General features: G+C 34.5%; 1 protein-coding gene across 14 annotated transcripts in view; it reads left to right on the plus strand.

Annotated features, from left to right (window-relative positions):
- ZBTB20 (zinc finger and BTB domain containing 20) overlaps nt 1–22,937 on the plus strand; it is a 784,241-nt gene that overhangs the window by 317,336 nt on the left and 443,968 nt on the right. For all 14 annotated transcript variants that reach the window (XR_009502940.1, XR_009502941.1, XM_059921075.1 and 11 more), the window contains one exon: nt 12,385–12,458. The gene's annotated coding sequence lies outside the window, so the exon portion shown is untranslated. The remainder of the gene's footprint in view (nt 1–12,384; nt 12,459–22,937) is intronic.

Genomic DNA, 22,937 nt, shown 5'->3' on the forward strand with positions numbered 1-22,937 from the left:
ATTCTTTATAGTGGCTAATACAAATATAGTCATATTCTTAGTCTATATTTAAGCACTTATATTAAAACTCACAATTTACCTTTTGTATGTTGGCCTCACCCTGGCCTCTTTATGCTTTTCCTATTGTTATTGTACCTTTACCATTATTTTCACTTTCTGCTTGAAAATTGTATTTACCTTTGCAAGATTTTAAAAAATTCTCTTTGGAACAACACTGGGTAGACAAATGCTACACACATTAATCTCTAAAATATTACCAGTGATAATTTGTCCTATGCAAAGGTGACCCTGCTCATAATTTCAAAGCAGAAATAGTGCAGGCTACTATAATTGTAGACTGAAAATCCTTGCTTTCTGAATTTCTTATTTCATTAAAGGACTTGCTTTGATTTTTAGAATCATTCACAAAAGAATTAACATGCAAAGTAGGAGGAAATCCAAATGCTAACATGAAGTTAGCATCTCTACTAAAAGGAAATTTTAGCAGTAAGCTTTGGTATATTAAAGAAGCATAGTCCCATCCTTTGGGATTTGATGGGATTTTTATATCATAGGGCCACCCATTTTAAACTTTAGCATTTGATGTATGTTCTAAGTTATAACCTTAAACATTTATCATATTTTGGAAAATTTATATCCCCCCTTAAGTTTTAATGCCTGCATTGAATAATGTTTGTCGTGGACCGCAATACCTATCCCTGTGGAACTGATATCCTATCTTAATTCAGAAGCAATACTATTGATTAAGCAATACTTAACAGCTTCCAAACTTCAAGACATCTTTCAGCCACCATTTCTTCCTAACCTCACTATTAGCTTCCTGTGTGGTATCATTCATCTGAGATCTTACTAAAATGTAAATAAATTATATCCAACACACTTCCTCTATTTGCCCAGCTTGTTACCATATCGAAACAACTGTCTTAATGAAATACATATTGATGTATTGTGTATTTCTGTGCTAAACCAAAGTGAGGAGGAAGTTATATGAATATATAACAGAACCCACTTCATAATAGTTTTGTTAAAGCATTTTATGAATTGGAGATAATTTGAGCCATGGGAGATGATGTAATTCTACATGACAGAGTTCACAGAAAGAGGATAGCTCCTCAGATAGAATTGGATTAGACTCTTGAGAGAGATGCACTGGCACTTTTATGGTGCTTTACCTTCATAAGCATAGCTAACTCTCAGTTTTCCATACTAATATTGTAGTTTTGAAGTACAGATAGTAAAAATCAAAATAAAGAAGCAAGAGTATTATCTAAAATAATTTGTCTTTGGTCTTTGCATGCAGTATTTGACTTTTTAACATCAAATTTACCATTTTACTTTTGTTTTTCATGAGTTAATGAAGCTATTTCTAGCATCCATATTATGAAACAGAAATGATCTAACACAAAGTATGTAATGTCATACTTTGTTATGTATTATAATCTTCATAGGGCATGATTAGATAAAACTTATCTCATGTTATAATGAACAGTAAGAATGAATAATAATCTGTATCAGATCTATGAAATATAATCATACTTGGTTAATTGCTAAATTAATTTGTAGAAAATAATTACTATTGCTTGAGTAAATACCAAAAAGTGAAAATAGGAGGCAGCTCAGTGATGTTCAGGAGGAGAAAAGAAAGCCAAACTGGGATTAAAGTTTGTCATGTCTGAATTAAATGCTGAAGTGCCAGTAGTGGTTGATTGACTCTGTGATCAGACTTTTGGTATTTATCATTTTTTCTTATACTTTTCTGCATTTTCCAATTCTTTTGCAAAGGGTATGTGTTAATTTTGCAGTCAGAAAAAAAGTTAATGTAAAATGTTTCATGCATAGCTCACTTGTAAATCATTTATTGAGAGTTAACTGTATAAAATTTCCCAGGGAGAGAGAAAGCCACGAGCTAAATTTAAGGGCAAAGTACTCCATTATACAAATAATCCATTGTCGCAAAACTTATTGAAGATTTTTTAAAGTCACTTTTCTCATTGCTTGAAAATTCTAAACTGGAGACAATTTAATCAATGAGATAATAATAATATGAATAACATTATGTTCTGCACCCACTTCTCAACTCCACTTCAGAAGAAAAGCCTTTAGTATGTTGAGAATATGATCTGATATAAGATATGTTGTTTCCTACAAAGAAAGACAATATTAGGAGCATCCTTTTCCTCCTATTCTGTTTCAGAGTCAGTCTCCCTGAGTAGATCTGTACTTATAACTAACATTCTGTTTTTGAAGCATTGCTTAGTCCAAGTCATGTAGACTCAAACTCAGGTGGTGAGGTCATTACTAGCAGGCTTACCCAAACATTCATGTAACATGTAACAGCTAGAAAGCCAGCTAAATATCAATGCAATTAATTATATTTTGTTAGAAATACTATAGAAACATGTTATACAGGGCTTCTGTTACTTGTACAGAGGTTTAGAACAACTCAGGAAGAGGTTGCACCTTTGTGCAAATTATTAAAGGAAACCCTGTTCCAGCTGATGTAGCTTGGGCCAGGGAGTATGGCTTCTAAATTGGAACACACCATTGTACTGGGAGCCCTTGTACAGGGCACATCCTGCACAGTCAGTCATGACTGCCCTATTTTATATGCTTTATTAATGATTTGAAAATAGCTACTGTTGCTCCATAGGTTTCAAATTATTCTATTCATAGAAAGCCAAGAATCACCTTTAGATGAGTTAGCAAAAAGATGCTTATCTTAGCTTTAATTTAGTCTTGGACCCTCACGATACAAGTCTATTACTTTGCTTCAGACATCTGATTTGAATAGCATTGAGGGTAGAAGAAAATGAAGTTACCGCAAAAGTATAAATAAGGCTATCAAGTCCAGTTCCTAGAAGAACTAGGTTGACATTTTGAAATTACATCTAAATTTTGGGGTATCCTCTAGTAACTTTAGATGACTTGGTATATGAAAAGGTAGATAAGAAGACAGAGAGGCAGATGGACATCTCTTTGTTCCAAAAAGAAATAAAGATGGTTTAAAGGGATACATAGGTATACGATATAAATATATATTTATATATATATACACACACACACATATATATATTTATTGTGAATGAAATTAAATAAAATTTAAGTGAAGTATATAATATAAATGAAATAAATGAAAACTAAAATGGGTAAACAAGGGAAAAACATGAGAAGGGGGCAAGAATTAGACCTATATATAAAAAAGCACCCTAGATAGTATCTTACATACGTTTACAAATAAGATTCTTATCATATGTTTTGAAGCAATACATTGCTGATATTAAGACTAGAAAGAAATATCTTCCTCTGATACCCTTAAGTATATAAAGGGATCCCTGTATTTTATTATGAATATCATGATCAATATTCACTTTCATGAGAAACAAAGAATATTTTATAGGTATACTTCTACTCTTGTGGCCCTCAATATAGATTGATAACATTTCAGTAATGTACAATTTGGTATTCTCAGTCTCATAAAATACAGACCAGATAGATGACACTCCATTCTGGTATAACTCGAAGGAAGATTTTAGAATATATCTAGATGCTGAATTCCAATGAAAGGACTGCACATCCTTCAGACAGTTTCCTATATATACTATTTCTCTAAGTTAGGCCTTTGATTGCTATTGGATGACTGTGAATTCTAGATTGTATTATTGGAAAACACTTGGAATACAGCTATTCTTTGTTAATTAAGGGCAGAAATAGTAGTCAAGTTAGGGGTTGTGTTTAAATTCTTTTACAGAAATTGAAAAGCCTAACAAAAACACACAGCTAAAAAATGTCTACCCACTTTACCTGAGAGATTAGCTGGAGAAGTATCATTTCATAGGAGAAAAAAAAATCTCTTTAAACATTTATTTTGATTCTGCTCTAATATACACAAAATGGAAGATGCAGGTTCCAAGTTTCTTCTTTGTCACAGCCTGGATATTGCCTAATTGATAATCTCATGCTACAAGATGATGGAATTTCATCATATACTCCATCAGCAGACTTATTCACGTCATTAAGCAATTTATGTGATGTTTACATGTTCTGTTTCATGGATTAGATTCCTTGTTTTCCAAATAGAAATAGTAATATTTACTGTTACACATTCCTTGGTTAAAGGTGAATTGCTATGACATTTTAATTAGATGAAGTTTGGTGAATACTTTGATTTCTTCAGTACTTTGTAAATTGTGAAGCATAATGTTGATCCAAAAATATCAGTAAGATATTCGAAGTTAAGGCATCATACGTTCTGAATTTCTACTGCACAAAGTTTACTGATTTTCCCAATCCTTTAAGTCTTTTTGAAGAACAACAACAACAAAAAAAACAGTTTTGAAAATTCCTAGAAGCAGATAGTACATGTTTATCTCATTTTATGTGATAGGAGTGATTTTGTAAATCTATTCATAATTTAAATGCTCTAGGAGAATCTCTCAAGGGAATTTTATTGTGGATCATCATGTAAAGCAAAAATCGTTTCTAAAGTGCTTATTACTCCCTATTTCTATATGGGAACTTTCTGATTTGCAAGAGTTATTTAAGCTCCCAGAGGAGTGCATCACCTTAGTATGTTCCTGAGTAGATATAAACTGAGAGGGACAGGAAACCGTGAAGGAACAATTTGGTAAATACTAAACTGATCCAAGTAAGTATTTGGACCTCTTTAGTGAGATCTCTGAGCTACTATTTTATGTAAGATTAAGTCTAGATAACACATTCTCCACAGTGACTTGGAATGGGTTTATTTTGGCTCATTCAAGCTCTAAATTTCCTAGAAATCCTTTATAAACCACATAATTTTACCTCTTCTCATTGAGTGATTCCTCTTAGATCTGTAAAGTAAGGCAAAATTATTTATCTCTGATGGGAGAAGTTTGGCACCCTCATCCTCATCCTCCATCCACCTCCCAATTCTCATGGCCCAACCCAACTAAGGATTTTCAGAATTGACAGATATTCTTAATCCCCCAAAATGTTTGTACTTTCTAGAGCTGTAGAGGATTTTCTGTACACATGTAACCATCATGGAAACTTTCACTCAGTAGCAGTTGGACTTCCTCACCCACCCACACACACCCCCCGTGCAGCTGGGCCTCTGATTCTTGCATTACAAGGCAAAGAATTAGGCAGTGGGCATTTGTTGAAGGAATACCGTAAGTGGTTTATGATCACTATGTAGAAGGAGACTATAAATTTTATCACCTAAATTGGATGTTTTTGAGAGTAAAAGGTGCCACATTAAAGATTACTGTGAGACAACAGACATAAGTGGGGTCTGGTGTTTTAGCTGGGACTACCTCCTCTCCTTACCCCTCCCCAAACTCCACTGGCACAATAGTTCCATCAGGGCAGGGTAAGCCATGAATATCCACACCTTCACTGCTGAAAGGGGCTGACTTGATGGAATAGAACATCAAGCTGAAAAACCACATGCCCCTGGGTGCTGTCAAAACAGTAACAGTCTCAGCAGCAAACAAAAAGGAAGTGTAAACATCACAGCTAGCCTCAGATTGCAGTTCAGGTTGGGACAGGCAATAGACTGGCATATTAGCCAGAAATTTAGCAAGGAGAATTGGATGAGGAGACTGCCATATTGAGCCTTGATGAAACTAACACATATCTCTGGTGGTTTGGAAATCTGCATACATGTTTCAGGGAAGATCAGAGAAGGTCCAAGATATCCACATACCCCAGACTGACCCTAAGGCCTAGTGCAAAGAGGAGATAAGGGAGAGCCCAGTGGAATGTAAGAGGCAAGGAAGACTTGTAAGCTGACTGAACTTTGAATGAATTCCCCAACCCATGCATATATTCATCAGCAAAGGGTGTTAGCTTATTGGCCTAAGTTGTTTGAGTACAACTTCTGACCAGTCATTGGATATAAACTGCAAATTGTGCTGACACAGGGGCAAGTCTTAGCTAAGAAATGAAAATAGGAATTATAAAAACTGACCAGAGACATCAGCAGCTGAACAGTATGAGGGAGACAGATTCCAAAGAATTAGACTGGTAGGTCACTAAACAAACAAACACATAAATAGCAAAAACAGCAGAAACCCCCAGAGGGAAAAATCAGAAGTCATAACTACTATAATATATTGTATAAAATGTCAATTTTCAAGAAAAAAATTTTCAGACATGTAAGGACACAGGAGTTTAATCCACACCCAGTTAAAAAAAAAAGCAGTCAACAGAAACTATCTCCAGGTTGTGGGGGAAAGCAGAAGGTGAATTTAGCAAAGACCTGAGAGGAGCTACTACAAATATGTTTGAGTAAGTAAGGAAATCATATTAAATAATTACATAAAGTATTACTATAATTACTATTCAAATAAAGAATATTAATATAAAGATAGAAATTATTTTAAAAAGAAACAAAAATTCTGGAGTTAAAAAGTACACTAATTAAGATGAAAAATATTCTAGAGGGACTCAACAGCAGATTTGAGATGGCAAAAGAAAAAATCAGTGAACTTGAAATTAATTGATAGAAATTATCCAATTTGAAGAAGAGAAAAACATAATGAAGAAAGTAGAGCTTCAGAGATCTGTGAGAAATCATCAAGCATACCAACATGTGTAATGGGAGAGAAGGAGGAGAGAAAAGAAAGAAAGAGAAGAAAAAAGATATTGGAAGGAACAATGGCCAAAAATTTGCCAAATATTATGAATAACATTAATCTACATGTTTGAGAAGCTCAACAAATTCCAGGTATCATAAATATGAAAAATCCATACATAGTCACATCATAGCCAAACTTAGAAAGCCAAAGAGAAAGAGAAATGCTTGAAAGCAGCAAGAGAAAAAAAGAAATTCGATACAAGGGACACCACTATGATTAACAATTGACTTCTCATCAGAAACATTTAAAGTCAGAAGGCAGAAAGATAACATATTCAAAGGCTGAAGGAAATAAAGATTTTTTTAAATGACAATCAAGAATTTTATATCCAGCAAAACTATTCAAAGTGAAGGTAAAATAAAGATATTGTAGGATAAAGACTGAGACAATTCGCTGCTAGCAGACCTGCCTTACAAGAAATACTAAAAGAAATCCTTTAGGCTGAAAAGAAATGACAGCAAACAGCAATTAAAATACACCCAAAGAGATAAGTAGCACTGATAATATAATTATGTAGGTAAACATAGATATGGTATAACTATATAACAAAACTCAATTAAAGTAGAAGGAAATAAAAAAGATTAGGGCAGAAAACAATGAAATATATAACAAGAAAATAATAGAGAAAATCAGTGAAACCAAAAGTTGATTCTTAGAAAAGATCAACAAAATTGACAGATTTTTAGCTAGACTGACCGAGGAAAAAGGAGAGGACATAACAGATTACCAAAGTCAGAAGTGAAAGAGGGGACATTACCAACCCCATAGAAATTTAAAAGATTAAAATGTAATACTATGAACAAATATATTCCAAGAAATTAGACAATTTAGATAAAATGGTATCACTTCTAGCAATGCACAAATTACCAAAACTGATTCAAGAAGAAACAGAAAATCTAAATGGACCTATAACAGTAAAAAGATAGAATTATTAACTAAGTCATCCCACAAAGAAAAGTCTGGATGCAAGTGACTTCACTGTATCCTAGCCAATATTTAAAGGAGAAATAATACCAATTTTTCACAAACTTTTCCAAAAATAGAGGAAGAAGGAACACTTTTCAGTTCATTCTATTAGAACAGTATTACCCTGAGACCAAATCCAGACAAAGACATCATAAGAAAATAAACCAGTATTCCTCATAAATATAGAAACAAAAATCCTCTACAAAATATTCACAAACCTAAGTACAGCAATCTAATATTATTTACACCCTGACCAAGTAAGATTTATCCTAGTAATGCAAGATTGGTTTAACATCCAGTAATCCATTCATGTAATATAACATATTAGTAGAATAAAGGAGAGAACCACATGACTATATCTATTGTATCTATATGTATATTGTATCTATATGTGTATCTATTGTGGCAATAGATACACAAAAAAAATTTTGAGAAAATCCAATATGCATTTGTGACAGAAACTTTTAACAAACTAGGAATAGAACTTCTGTACCTAAATAAGGGGCACTTATGAAAAAACCTGCAACTAATATCATACTTAATGATGAAAAACTGACGGGTTTCTCTAAGATTGGGAACAAGGCAAGGTTGTCAGATCTCACCTCTCCTGTTCAAAATTGTACTGGAGTTTCTGTACAGAAAGGTAAGAAAAATAAATAAATAAAAAGAAAAAGAGGAAATAAAACAAGGAAAGAAAAAAAAAGAAAGAAACAGACAGAAAAGAAAGAAATCAAAGGCATCCAGATTGGAAAGTAAAAAGTAAAACTTCTATTTGCAGAAAATATCATAAGTACGTAGAGACTATTAAGGAATGCATACACATACACACAAACTAATACATGAGTTCAGCAAGCTCGCTGGGTACAAGAGCATTATACACAAGTCAATTGTATTTCTATATGCAAGCCTATTTCAGAATTATTAAGGTTCAAGTTCCAGACCACCACAATAAAGCAAGTCACACAAATCTTTTGGTTTCAGCAATTCATATAAAGTTATGTTTACACTATACTGTAGTCTATTAAGTGTGCAATAGCATTATGTATGTACATACTTTCATTTAAAATTACTTTATTGCTAAAAAATGCTAACCATCATCTGAGACTTCAGCTAGTTGTAGTCTTTTTGCAATAGTAACATCAGAGATACTGATCACAGATCACCATAACAAATAAAATAATAATGAAAAATTTGAAATATTGTAAGAATTACCAAGGTATAATTACCAGAGACATGAAGTGAGCAAATGCTGTTGGAAAAATGGCACTGGTAGAAGTGCTTGACGCAGGGTTGCCACAAACTTTCAATTTGTAAAAAATGCAGTATCTATAAAGTGCAATAAAGCAATGTACATAGGAATTCTTTTCTTTGTGGGGGGAGGGGCGTTCATTTTACTATACTCTCTACTCTTGCATATGTTTGAAATATTTCACAATAAGAAAAGTTGTAAGTGAAAAGGAAAAAAAAAAAGACTAAGAGAAATAATTAAAACATTATAATTTGGTCTCTATGTTGACCACAAACAGGGCTTGTCTATGAAAAATCAAATCTGAACAGTGTCAGAATGAATAAATCATAGAGAGGTGAGTGAACTCTCAAAAACAATCTGAGCAAGATACAGTCAGTGCTGAATAGTTGGGAAAGCATTAAGAGAATTGCCTGTATTAGCACAGACTTCCTAAACTGGAGTGCTTTGTTGCTCTTTCCTTGAAGTTCTGTGACCTGGTGATATCTAAAACTCCTACCTATGCGAGGATTTTAAAAAGTAGAGTGTGGTCAGAAGCAGTCCTTTGTTCCTAATCAATACTAAGATCTATAGTTCCTCACCCCCTTCAGTTTTTTATTGTCTGGGGCTTTGTTTTTTGGCCTTGAAGACTTACAGGATGGGTTACTGTAATATAATGCATTTGCTACTTCTCTGGAAAGCCATTCAGAATCTTTAACTAGTGCAGAATGTACAACTCTTTTGCTAAATAGTCTCTGCCAAGAGAAGCATTCTTCCGGGCTTTGTAATTTGCATTGATTACTGAGCTGTTCCCCAGTGTATCACTGGGTGTATTCTATAAAGCCTTACATAGTTCTGTCTTGATTAAAGAAGTCTGACATTGGTGGTCAGTTTTAATAATGACTGAGGTTGATCTGGATAACTTGAAAAAATTTTAACAGATTTTGGAACCCAAAACGTCAGCAGCAAGTTATTCTTATTGATGACACATACTCTGGAAATCTAGTATTTTAAAAGTGGGTTCAGTGTACAGTACTGAACTTGAAAAAAACAGGAGGTTGAAAAGTAGACAGTAGTGCCAAAAATAAGGTCCTAGTCCTAACTTCTCTGCTCCTTAATCTAATCTGACATGCTTTCAGAATATTTCACTTTCTCGATGATCAATCTTCCAAAGAGTTTCTACCCAATACTTAACCCCACTACATAGGAACAGAGTTAATGATTTCTCATGAGGCAGATATGAATAGGAACAGTATTCATATCAAAGACAACTGGTCCCACTTCCAGGTCCATCCTTGGGCCAAGATATGTAGTCGCCAACAGTGTGTTGGCGACTGCATTTTTTGAGTCCTGGCGCAAAGTAAGATCCATCTGTTTTGCCCAGCCGTTTGCCTGAGTGCCACAAAATGGTCCTGTTATTAGTCTTATTTGTGGTCCTATTTGAGGTTAGGGGATAACGTAAATCAACTTCAGTCCTCCTTGTGATGAATGTAACATGGGAATTAAAAGTGGTGGTGTTGGTAGTGCTAAGTGATGTTGCATCTCTATTTTCTCAATTGCTCTGTTTTCTTTGGATTGGGAAGCAGACATTTAAGAATGAATTTGTCATCTGGAAGGATAGTTGTGACCAAGTTTCCCTCAACAGGATACAAGATGTTATTTTTGAGCTTCATTACCCTCACCAAGGGGGGAAAAAAAAGAGAGAAGAGAGAGGGAGAAAATAAATAAGGAAGAAAGTGAAAGTAAGGAAGAAACAGGCAGAGATAGAGAAGGGAAGAGAAAGGTCAAAGAAGAGAAAGAGGAATGACATGAGAAGAGGAGAATGTAACTTGACTTCCTATTCGTAGAAACTGCTTTATTGTTTTGAACTAAAAGTTCAATTCACTCAACATCTGGTGAATTAAGGAAAAGGAAATCTGACTGATTAAATTGAACTGCTAGTTGTCAGTTAAGTAGTTTATATATAAATATGCAGCCTAGTTTCTATCACCCTTTCTTGTCTGAACTAGACAGTTGAATCCGTTTCACTAACCATATGTGATCAGTGAGTAGAACAGTACCAATTGGTGATTCAGATTTATATAGAGGTGAGCAGTTTTTATATTTCTGAATCATTTATTGGGGATTATTGTTATTCCTTATTATTTCTGAGCATGAGTTATTTTTGTCAGTTTCTTTTATGAATGTTTTGTTGCCTTATAAGGAAATATGTGAACTCCCCTCCTCTCAGTCAGTTTCTGTCTTTATACTGGTGCATTTTTAGTCTAATTCAGGCATGTGAGAAGCAGGGGAAAAGTTTAGTTAGTCAATGTCAGTGATTTTTTTTTTTTTTTGGATCCATTCATGGATAGACCTAGTGAATTTAAGCCAGTTTGAACTTAAAATCTATATGCATCAAATAGACGCAATACCCAAAATATTCCTCTGTATAATACAAGAGAAAAAGAAAATAGAATTCACAAGTAAGAACTAGATGCATTTTCTAAAAACAGATGCAATTTCAGGGCTGATCTATGATCATAGTCTCATATATGGTGATATTAAAATATTACCTTGCATTAATAGGAAGGTGGGCATAAACATACCATATTTAGTGCTACAAATATATAAAAAATGTATTGCCATGCTGTAAAGTAAAAGAAAGATAATTGTTCTATCTCCATTTTACACTATAAAGCTGTGTTTTTCTAAACCTGTTGTGTCAGTTATTTGAAGCTAAAAATAGGGATGACTTAATCCAGTCTGTTTTTTAACTATTATCTTATTCATAGATGGTGTTGTATGAAGAAAGAAAGGATTGAAAAAATTAGTATGACATTTTAAGCCCAAGTATTTATGACATACTTTTATTTTAATGCCTGGACTCTTAATTCAAAGATTAAAAATAGGTATTTTTTAAATGCGTTCACAGTTATTTAAATCAAGAAGGCTGGTTCAAACCCTGATGGTCTTCCCATGTTGCTTCAAATAGCAGTGCTGCATGTGACTAGCTATACAGTATGATGTGGTCTGGAGTGCACTAAACCCACAATACCTTGCAATGGGCATTTGTATTGCTAAATTATGTTCCTTTACCTCTACTTCACCATTTGCCCCACCACCAATTCAGTCATTTGAAAGTAGTAGATGTAACATTTTTTTCCAATTTTATTTGAAGTTATATTTCCCTTTAATATGTGTATTCAGATTGTAGATTTTCTTCTTTTTTCTCTGAAATAACATTTTATGTAATCTTGAGGCTTTGGAATTATTTAGGAGTTTTTTAAAAATCAGAATATAGGTAGAATTCAGAAGCACTGAGCTTCTAGTCATATCATTATGAAGTACTTAACATGGCGGCATATTTTGTTTTTCAGAATTGCTTTTTTTCCTCTTTAGATCCTTTCCTTTTCATTAAAAAAACGACTCTGGGAAGAGAGTTTTTTTTTTTTTTTCCTTAGGAAAAAAAAAAAGCCACGCTTGACTGATAATGCATTGCTTTGGATGGTGAAACATTATGAAAGTTTAATTTTTAATTAAATCTGAAATACCAATTATAACTGAAAGAGATTTTAACCTGTTTCTTTTCAGACTGCCTGAAGTTACATTTAGAGACTGAAATCACTGCACCTTAAAAACAAAAGATTGAGCTGCACTGCATTCTTGTAAGTGAAAGCTTCCTCTACCTTCCTCTGTGTTTTTGTGACCAACTCAAAAAAAGGACAAAAATATTGGTAACATAGTAACCAGACATGAGTAAAAATTTGAATATCCCTGAAGAAATACATGTTTAAATGATTTCCTTCTTTCAAAAAAGAAAATTTGTAAGGCTCAATATTCAGTATGTCTTTTTTATCCAACCTAAATTGTGAATCCTTTCTTTTGGCTGGCTTGAATTGCATTAGGGAGGGTGTCACCCACCGTGCATCAGCACAGTGACATACACCCTGTCAGGAAGGATTCTTACATTTTGGTACAAGTCTCTTAGAAGGTAACAGATTTCTTATGGAATCAAAGTAGGTTCCTTTTTCCTTTGTGATGTCATTAGAAATTTTTAGCCTTTGTGTCAATGTAAATGGAGAGAAAGAAAGTTCATGATGACATCACAAGATTCTGTTGCTTTGAGGACTTTGGGCAAAACTAAGTAAAATGCATAATTCCCTTGTGTGCGTGTGTTCCCCATTCTGCTATGAAGCAGTCAAAATAGCACATCTTATGTCTTCCCGTGAGCTACAAGGCTGTCTCTCAGAGCCCCATTGTTCCATAAATGCATGTCAGAGTCTACCACAGTCTGGTCTACCCTTATTTAGCTGCTGTTTTGTCAATGTACTTGGAAGAACAATTAACATTTGGGATTTCAATGTCTGAATAACAGGCAGTGAATAGAACCCAAGCATATAAAAGATTCAGACGCCCAGGGTAAGAAAACAGAAGCTTAGAGTTGGTGGGGGAAAAAAGAAAAGCATTTTAATGCCGCACTCAAAGGTTATGAAATACTACAAGGAAATTCAGTGTTATTTTTTTAAAATTTTAGATCAAAATGTACATTTTCGTAGTGAAGTCCAGAAGGTTATGGTGTCTTCCTAAGTTTCACAATTTAATGTGTTATGAGGTCTTTTGCTAGAGAGTCTTAAAACACTTAAATAGCATTCATCTCCTTGTGTCATTGTTGGAATGCCGGATGTGGGGTTTACTGCATCGTGGTTTTCAAAGTGTCACAGTTCCTCTCGACAGAGTACACTAAAGGTGATTCAGATGATTTCTTCCATTTTCACTTTGGTTTACTGCACTGTTTCATTATTGACTGCAGTTCTTGTATGTTTACTGTAGACAGTTCTGATGTTGCTTAAATATCCCTGCCTATTGTCTGAATTCCTGTTAGGTCCATTTTTTTTTTTTTTGCTTTGAGAGATGATGCATGGACAGAGCAAGATCACTTCACTGTCAGGGTATCTGGTGAACTGGAGGGAACTTTGGCAGCTTATATATGCTGCCCACTGAGCACAGTGCCTGGATGGTATGAGTGAATAAATGATGGTTATTGTTATTTTTGTCATAACTACCACAGTCGAAAACCATAGATGGTAAGGTCTCTAAAATCAGGATCTATTTCTTATTGATTTTTATAATCCCCAGTACTTGGCATAATAGTAGTAATCAAGAAACAGCTATTGTTATTAGTACAATTAGAAAATTTAAGTCAGAACTTTAGGAGTCATTCATTCAGAGAATATTGAAGATGGGTTGAATAAAGTTTTTGACAGTCAGGAAGATAATTATAAAGGAATTTGTCAAAGACAAACCTACTATTTACCACATAACATTAGGCATCAGTTGCCTAGTCTTTCTCCCCTTTGACTTTATACTTCTTTCACCGGAGCAGAATGAGAAGTGCCCACTCATACATATATCCTTTTTGTCTGTGAAGTGGTCTTCACTAGTTTTCTGTTTAAGTTGTGTCTTACATCCCATACACTGAAGTTGTCTCCAAAGATAAATCTACCTGACTCTAGGATGGATGGTGCTCTGTACCTGTTTGTCTAATTGCTATGCAGTAGATTGTGCTTCAAGAAAATGGGGCAAATGGTACAAAAGGTATTGGGTCAAGAGTCCAGAGATTTGGGAAGTTGCCATTAGAAACTTCTGCTTTCAGTGCGTCAAAAGCCAGGACCAGTTTCTCAGCACAAATAAGACCACAGCGTTCTTTAGAACTCAGAACAATTTGACCCCTTCTAAGCTTAGTTTCCTGGTTTTTTTTTTTTTTTTTTTTTTTTTGCATAAAGTTATCTGCCCTCCTCCACCAATTTTAATTTATTTCTAAAAGGGGTCCCTTCATTTTTATTAAATTAGCTTCTGGTGGTACAAATTAAGGCTCTCATAAAACTTGGCCTCTGAGGCAAAGCTAAAATGATAAAATTTAGGCTTCATGAATTGTACTGTTATCATGTTGAATAACATTTAGGGACATCAAAGAACTTTATAAACACATTTCACATTTTTTAAGATTAAAAGATTGAGGTGAAAGGGATGTAAGGGCAGAGCATCGTCAAACATTACAGGTAGAAAGGATATAAGAAATAAAAGTCCAGTCATCCCATTTTGGAATAAGTAAATTGAGGCCCAGGGTAGGGCATGCAGGTTACCCAAACCATACTGATCACCAATGCGAATCATCCTCAGACATCTAGGCCTGAGAGTAAACCTAACTTTGGACTCTGAGGCTTTGATCTTTCTTCTACACTCAGTGTCTGAGCTGTGTTTGCTGAGGAACAAATTGCCTTAGGTTCATCTTATGAGACCCACTGAACTGTGGTCCCCTCTACCAACTAGTCCAAAATTCATATATAAAGGGTATTCTAAAAGCACTTATTGTTATCAAAAAATTGTTATTTTTTTATTATGCATTTTGGTATTGTGCCTCTGGTTGTGCATTGAGTCACACAGAGGCAAATTTATGTGGTTGGTTTAATATTCTTTATGATGATTTACAAAGTGGACAGAAGACCATTAGAAACGTCAGTAGTTTAATTGGGCTTACAGGCAAGATGAAACCGGTAATCTGAACACAGCCATTGTGACATGGAATTCAGACTTCCCAAAGAGGGTGCATCAGGCATGGTGTCAGAATGTCATTGTTGCCAGGAGTCATTTCCATCAGAGAAAAGTTTCTCAGGGTCTGGAAAAATTGAAATAAACTTTAATAATTTAAAATGAATTACTTGCCCTGGTAATGTATTTCAGGTTTCCTTTATTGGATTCTGTCATTTGGCAATCCAAAGAGACCAGAGTAGTAGTTGGACAACAGATACATCTTTCTTATAGACAAAGTATTTTATAGGTGTAGTAGAGGAAATAAATGGTTATCACTTATTCTGGACCATCAAGGAATAATATCTTATCAGCAAGCAGCCTAGGCAGAGGGAAGTTGAGGAAACAATGGTAATGGTGTGACCTGAGTATAGAATGATGGTTAGGGCCAGTGTTTTCCAAAGTATAGGTTGCAACTCATTCATAGGTCATGAAATCAGTTTAGAGGATCACAGTCAATATGCTTTTAAGAAATAGAATCAAAGAAAAAAAAGTTTGTAAAAAGAGTGTGTTACATATTTTTAAGATAATGAATTGAAAAATAAATATATGTCTTACTGGGAATCATGCCACCAGAATATGAAAGCAGATCTAAAGATGATAGGTCTTTTAAATACTCAACTCAGGTAATCATGACTAAGGGATAATATTATTTTCCCCTTTTTTTACAAACGAGAAAGTGGAAGAATCAAGCAATTTGTCCCAGGTCATACGAAAGGTAATTGGTTGAGATAGGATGTGAATATGTCTGTCAAACTCCACATGCATACTTTTCCCATGATTTGACACTGTTTTGCAGGGTTGTATGACTTCATTTATTTCACTGTTGATAGCGCACACATTTATATCTTAAGTCCCAAACTACAGCACTGTATTTCCAGTTTCCTTATTTAAATCTTCAACTATATAGGTATCACACCAGTTTCTCAGAATCAATATATCAAGTAATTATCCTCCTAGTTAAAAATCATCCTTCTTTTGACTATCCTAATTTTCTTCACCCCAATTCTCCAGGTCATCTTGGCTCAAAATATCTCATTCTTGCCTCTCCTATCCCCGCCAAGTATCCAATAAATGGCCAGTAATTCTCCTCTTTTGGTATCTCTGTCCTCGTCAGGTTTTCATCTTCTCTTGGTTGTACTAATCTCCTAGTCGGGAGAAACAGGGAGGGGAGACCTGTTCATCCTAAATGCTGTTGCCCCATTAGGTTTCATGAAGCAGGAGCCCTAAGATCATGTCACTTTTGTTCAGACAAAACTTTAAATATTCTATAGTAATTACCAAACAATGCCTAACCAATATTCATGACACTCTAAAATCTAATTCTGTCCCCATTTTTGACTTAATTTTATGGTTTAATATACCATACACTCAGGCCAGATTTCCACACCCTCATTTATTAGTATTGTTTCTGTTATCTGGAATGGCCATCATTCTGTTTTTCCATATGCAAATCTAATCCATCCTTCCAGGTTACTTTAAATGCTATTTATTCCATGAAACCTTCTCTCCCTGGCCTAGCCAGAAATAATCCACTCTCCCCTACCTACCAAACTCACTTAGCACCTGTAGCAGCCCTGTCAACAATCTCATTTTGGACTTCTGGTCTTCGAAATTGTGAAAGAATAAATTTATATAAGTTAACAAGTTTGTAATAATTTGTTACAGCAGCCTAAAAGCCTAATACAGCACCCTCCTACACATTTTTTGAGACATGAATTACTTTCTATATTTTTAAGTAATATTTATGGGCATGCTTTATTTATTTATTTTTTTACTAGAAAGCAAATTCTTAGGGATAGAGCCCATATTAAATTATTAATATTTCTTAACCCTATAGAATCTACCACAATAGAATCATTAATTCGTTATTCAACCATGCTTAATATTGGGAATAAAGGAACGATCCCTTAGTGTCTCATGAAATTTATAGTCTTCTAAGGGAATCTGACATCAAATAAGTATGCAAATAATTACAAAATTACAAATTGTAGTCCATGGGAAGAGCTAATTGGTATGCAAGACAATAATGGGTGGGGAAAATCTATTGTACTGTCCACTGGGTGCTCAGGAAAGAATTCTTAGAGAAAGTGTCATTTAAGTTGAGGGTTGAAATACAGAAAGAATCAGCCAGGTGAAGAATTTGGGGTGGGGATGGAAGTTTGAGAGGGTGAGAAAGCTCCCAACAGAAACAGCATGGACAAAGCCCTGAGGCAAGGACAAACTGTATTCAAGGAAATAAAAGGATTCCAGAGTAGGTAGAGCAAAAGAAGCAAAGGAGGAGAGTGACTGGAGGTGAGGTCAGAGAAGTAGCCAGGGTGGGGAATTTGGATTTTATTCTGAATACCCTGGAAAAGCACATAGTAGACATGCAAAAAAAAGTAAGTAAATGAGTAAATAAATATTAATTGAAGAATAGCTTAAAAATAGAACAAGATGAAGATAATTCAAAGGTACATAATATTCGTAAGCTTATAGCATCTATATATTCATTTTGAATCCTCACTGAAGGTTTACTTCTGAATTTGAGGAGGGCTTGGACTTCTGAAACAGAGGTCTAATAGTTCACCACATGTTTCCCATCTGCATAACCAAAATAGGTCTCTGACAACCTTCTAAGATAAGGTCAAGTTAATTTTATTTCTTTTCTAGTTAATAATTATTAAAATTCTGTTGTTGGTTAATGAATCTGTTATTTTTGTTGATTTTTAAGTGCTCGTTGTATAGTGTAGAAATGAGTACAAAACTGTGTTTTACTCTTAGAATGTATTTTTAACTGTTAAACCTTAATCTTATTTTTAATTTTGATGTATTTTATCATGTGCAGTGGCCAGGGGCCTGGAGGCATAGAAAGCCTTGAAAATGAATCATCATTATCCTCATTAATACTACCTATAATATGACTGAATTTCTGGATTAAAACAATCCAGACTGTTTTAAAGTATGATGATTAATATTCTGGAATGCCACTAAATCAGAATAGAGGTATTGGTTTGTTTGCAAAGTGATAGAAATTATCCCCTTTTGCAATTGAAGAAATAGAGTAGAGGGAATGTGAAAATTAAACCATAGAGAAGTAGGTTAAGCTCTAAAGATATGAGTACTTATCCGTTGCAACTCAGTAAAAAGACACCAGAATCAAAATATTATGTCTACAGAGAACCTTAGGAATTATTTATTCCACTCTCCTCATTTTGGAGATGAACAAAATTTAGGCCTAGAATTCTTGTTCAAGTCATACAGTTAAATAGTTAATGGCAGGGCTGGAACTGTAATTCTAATGCTTAAGAGCTAGATTACCACAGCCAAACCAGCTAATCTGTGATCAAAGCCCCTATTGTAGCCCTTTCAAGGTCTTGGGTGGAAAAAGGAATATTAAGTATAGGAGATGAATCTATAGACAAATTTTAATTAATAAAAATCTGAACAATAAATATTACTCACAATCTGTTTACTTAATGTACCAGATGCTTTATAAAAGTTGTCTCTAATCCTTGCTACCACCCTCAGCAGCCCCTCAGCAAAGCAGGAATAATTTCCATTTTATAATGAGAACACTGAGATCCAGAAAGATTAAGTAACATCCAAGATTGCAAAGCCAGTAAGTGAGTTTTGTATTGATGCCAGACCTAACTGATTCAAACCCTGTACTATCTCCTGTTTGGTGTTTTTATCTATTGCATTTTGTTATCACTTCAGGTCATGTGGTCACAGAGGCCATTAGTTCTCTAACAGTCCAAATGTCTGAAAAACTTTGAAAAAAGTTAGGAAGGTAAAGAAAAAAGTTACGTTTAGCAGGTGCCCTCTCTGCATAAAGCTCTTTACATTTAATTCTCACAACAGTGTCTCAAAATAAATATTATAACCTTTAGTTTACATTTTAGGAAATTGAGGAACAGTGAGATTAAATAGCCCCCCGCTGCCCAACATCTTAGTAAAACTCAGAGCCAGGATCCAAACGCAGATCTCTCTGACCCCAAGTATTCTTTCTATTATTCCACCCACCTCCAAGTCTGCTCTTCTCCTGATGCTAGTATTCTATGGTCTGCATACCTCAGCTCCTTATATGGCAAAGTAGAATTTAATACATGCTCTTGTAGATATCCCAAGAAAAAAGAGAATATGTTGAGAGGATGCTTTTATGGTTAAGTTATATCATCTTGCCTGGAAATAAATAGAGCCCCTATATATTTTTCCATCTTTCAGAAATGAAGAGCTGGAAGATTGGTCAAATCCATGACATTAGTTTTTCATCTCTACATCATCTTGACTCACTGTGTGTCTGTGCCCAAGGTCCCAATCATATCGCAGACAATGGTGCTACTAACCTTGATCATACTTGAAAACATCTTTGAAAAGTGAAAGAAGTAAAATATTGTGTTTATTAGACCAATAAGAAAGAATAAGGTTTACATTTTCCTTCTCAAGTCTAACTTAATTGAAGCCTTATAAGCCTGATCAGAGATATAGGTCAATAAAAGTGCTCATCATTACTGCTACTAAAAAAAATGCAAAGCAGAAAATCCAGACATATTTATCAATTGTTAATGTTGTTTTCTAATGACCACTGAGGACAACATTAGAAGTGAACTCCTTGGTGAGGGCAGGAGAGATAGAGAAAGAGAGAGAGAGAGGGGGAGAGGGAGAGAGAGAGAGAGAGGGAAAGAAGGAGTAAGGGAGGGAGAGAGGGAGAGAGACAATATGGAAGAAGAGGAAGAGAGAGAGGTTTGAAACATTTGTTGATGGCAGGTCCTACTGCAAACATGATCCTGAATTTCCTTCCTTGTCAACTTTTGCAACACCACATGTATATACCTCCGTTTCTGAGGTCATTTCTACTGTTGTTACACTTGAACGATTATTCTAAAACTGTCTGTCACTATAGCATAGCACCAGTATGCATAACAAGTTTATGGTAATTAGAAGAAATGCCTACCTGTTATAGTTCTGCATTTGTTTTTTCCTCTGTATTTCTTGAGTTTGACTTCCAAGTCTTTCTGTGTGAAAGCCCTTAGCAGTCCATTCAAGTCTTCTAAAATAACTCAGTGAAAAAAATCCTTCCTGCTTCACAGAAGGGACTTTGTTCTTTTACCTCAGCCTTGCTCCTCCAATATGTGGCTAGTAGCCCTAAATCAGAAAGTACATTAGTATATGTTTTGAACTGCTGGGTCTCCTCAGGAGGAAAAAAAAAAAAAATGTTATCTACAATATTATAATATTTTGTTAAAAATCCAATTCTGGTTCAGTGTTTTGTTCTCAAAGGAATTTTGAATGAAGGAAAAGCTTTTGTAAGAGGGAGGAAGCTTATCTAATCTCCTCAAGACTGATGAGAAGCTATCAGGAGACTTGTGACTCTTTGAAACAGTAAATTTCCAGGGAATTAAGCACACGTTTCTCAAGAACAATAAAGAGTGTTACACTTCAGGTTGCAGCACATTGGCTCCAAATGCACCGCTTCATATATCCCAAATGGCAATTTGAAAGCACCATTCTTTGAATCAACTGGCAAAGGAAGGAGGCCATGCTGAACTGACATTCTTTCAGGAGGTCATGAGAAATGGAATACAGAATGAAGTCAGTCTTCTGATTAATATCAGATTCTCAGGATTATAAACTTCTTATGATAAAATGTCTTCAGAGATACAGGAAAATAATAGTTACCAAGTAGTAGAAGATTTAGATTTTTGACAAAGTCGTTTACTTATTTGCAATTGCACTAACTTAATCATATGAAATTTGCTTAACCTTTGCTACAATTTTACTGAACTGTTCTTTGTTTACCTTATTTGAACATTGTAAAACTTTATTAAATAATCAATAACCAGTATATGTCTAACATTGTTATCATGGTCATTGTTGTTACTGAGTTCTGTTTTCCTCTGTGGATTAGGGCTGCCAGGAATAGCTGTGAGCCTGGGTTACACATTTAACGCTACAGTTGTCTTATCCTCTTGTAGGACTGGAAAGTGGGAGGGACCAATTAGACTGGTTGCTCAGTTAGTTAACTTAGATTCATCTCACCTAGAAAACTTGTCAGCAGACTTTTATGTGTAAGTCCTTTTATCAGACAGAGAAATAGTTTGCATGAAAAGCTCTTGTTTTTTAAATAAGAACTGACTCTATCCTGCTATACAAGACTCTGATTGATGACATAATACTATCCACATAATCATTGCAGTTACCACCAGAGAGACAGCCAGTGTAATTGAGAGGAAGGAGCAAGGGGCTAACTATCTAGAGACTTGATTCAGGCATTGTCGAACAGTTTTGTGTTAAGATCATTTTCCTTATCTGTAGGGGACACTTTTCTCTATCTTACAGACATTATGCAAAGAAGTCAAATGATATTTAGAGTTCCACGGAATAAAGATGGTTCATAAATATCATGTATTACTATCACAGTAAAAGTATTAGTAGAATTATAAATCACTTTGAGGTCTCAGGAGTAAGGTGCTTTATCCGAGCTCTTAGTGGTTAGAAATTAGTTTGTTTCTTGAGTTGCCTTACAGAGAAGTACCCTGTTGCTGCTCAGTACTGTTCATACATTGGAAACTATGACTAAGAATAAATTGCCGGTGATAAATTACTTCTTTTAAAGATTTATTTTTAAACCATTCTTTATTATAAATTCTCTGATTCTCTCAAGTTAAAAAAATATTTTTAAACTGCTTTACTTCCCACATTGGACTGATTTTTTTTTTTTTTTTTTGAGGGAAAGAACCATGGGTAATTACTTAATTTTCTCAGTCACTAACACTGGCACCAGATAGGTATTCAGTAAGTGTTTGTTGAGTATCCTGTGTAAAAATTTAGTAAAATTTTAGTAAAATTTGCTTTAAAAAAAGAATACTGCATTCATTAATTTGACTACATGAATACCATGTGATATGTACAGTTGTTATTGAAGATTATACAGCCATTAGGGAAAGAATGAATTATATCTATTGCTATCGACCTGGAAGGATGACCATAATTTATTAGGTGAAAGAGCAAATTTTCAGGATAATAAATATTTATGAGTAAATATATTTGTGTGTTTATATGAACACAAACATGAAAAAAATGATGGTATTGGTTCTTGTTAACAAGCACAGTGTGTGTGTGTGTGTGTGTGTGTGTGTATGTAAAACTGAGCCTTTTCATGATACAGGTTCATGACTGGAACCACATACAAAGGAATAATAGTTGAGCAAGCAAAAGTTATTAAAAGTAATTTGATTCTTTACTATAGTTTCTCTGAATATATAACCTGCAATGCAGAAAAAATAAAACTTAATGTTCTTTTTTTGTCATCTCTTTCATCCACAGTATATCTCTCCATTATAGATACCCCCAATGTTTCTCTACCTTTTCCTCACTCTCCTCTTCAAGAGCCCTCACTAACTCTCCTTGGCCCAGGTCAATTAATTTTTCTGCTCACTTCCAAATTCCTTGCTGGATCTGACTTATTCTTCTCTTTCTGTTGTAAATCTCACTAGACTTTCTGACTTCTATTTCTCTCACTCACTGAGGAAAAATAAACAAATAAATAAACCTTCTGCAAGATAAGTTTTCAG

The sequence above is a fragment of the Balaenoptera ricei genome, chromosome 4 (genome assembly GCF_028023285.1).
Source record: "Balaenoptera ricei isolate mBalRic1 chromosome 4, mBalRic1.hap2, whole genome shotgun sequence".
Lineage (NCBI taxonomy): Eukaryota > Metazoa > Chordata > Mammalia > Artiodactyla > Balaenopteridae > Balaenoptera > Balaenoptera ricei.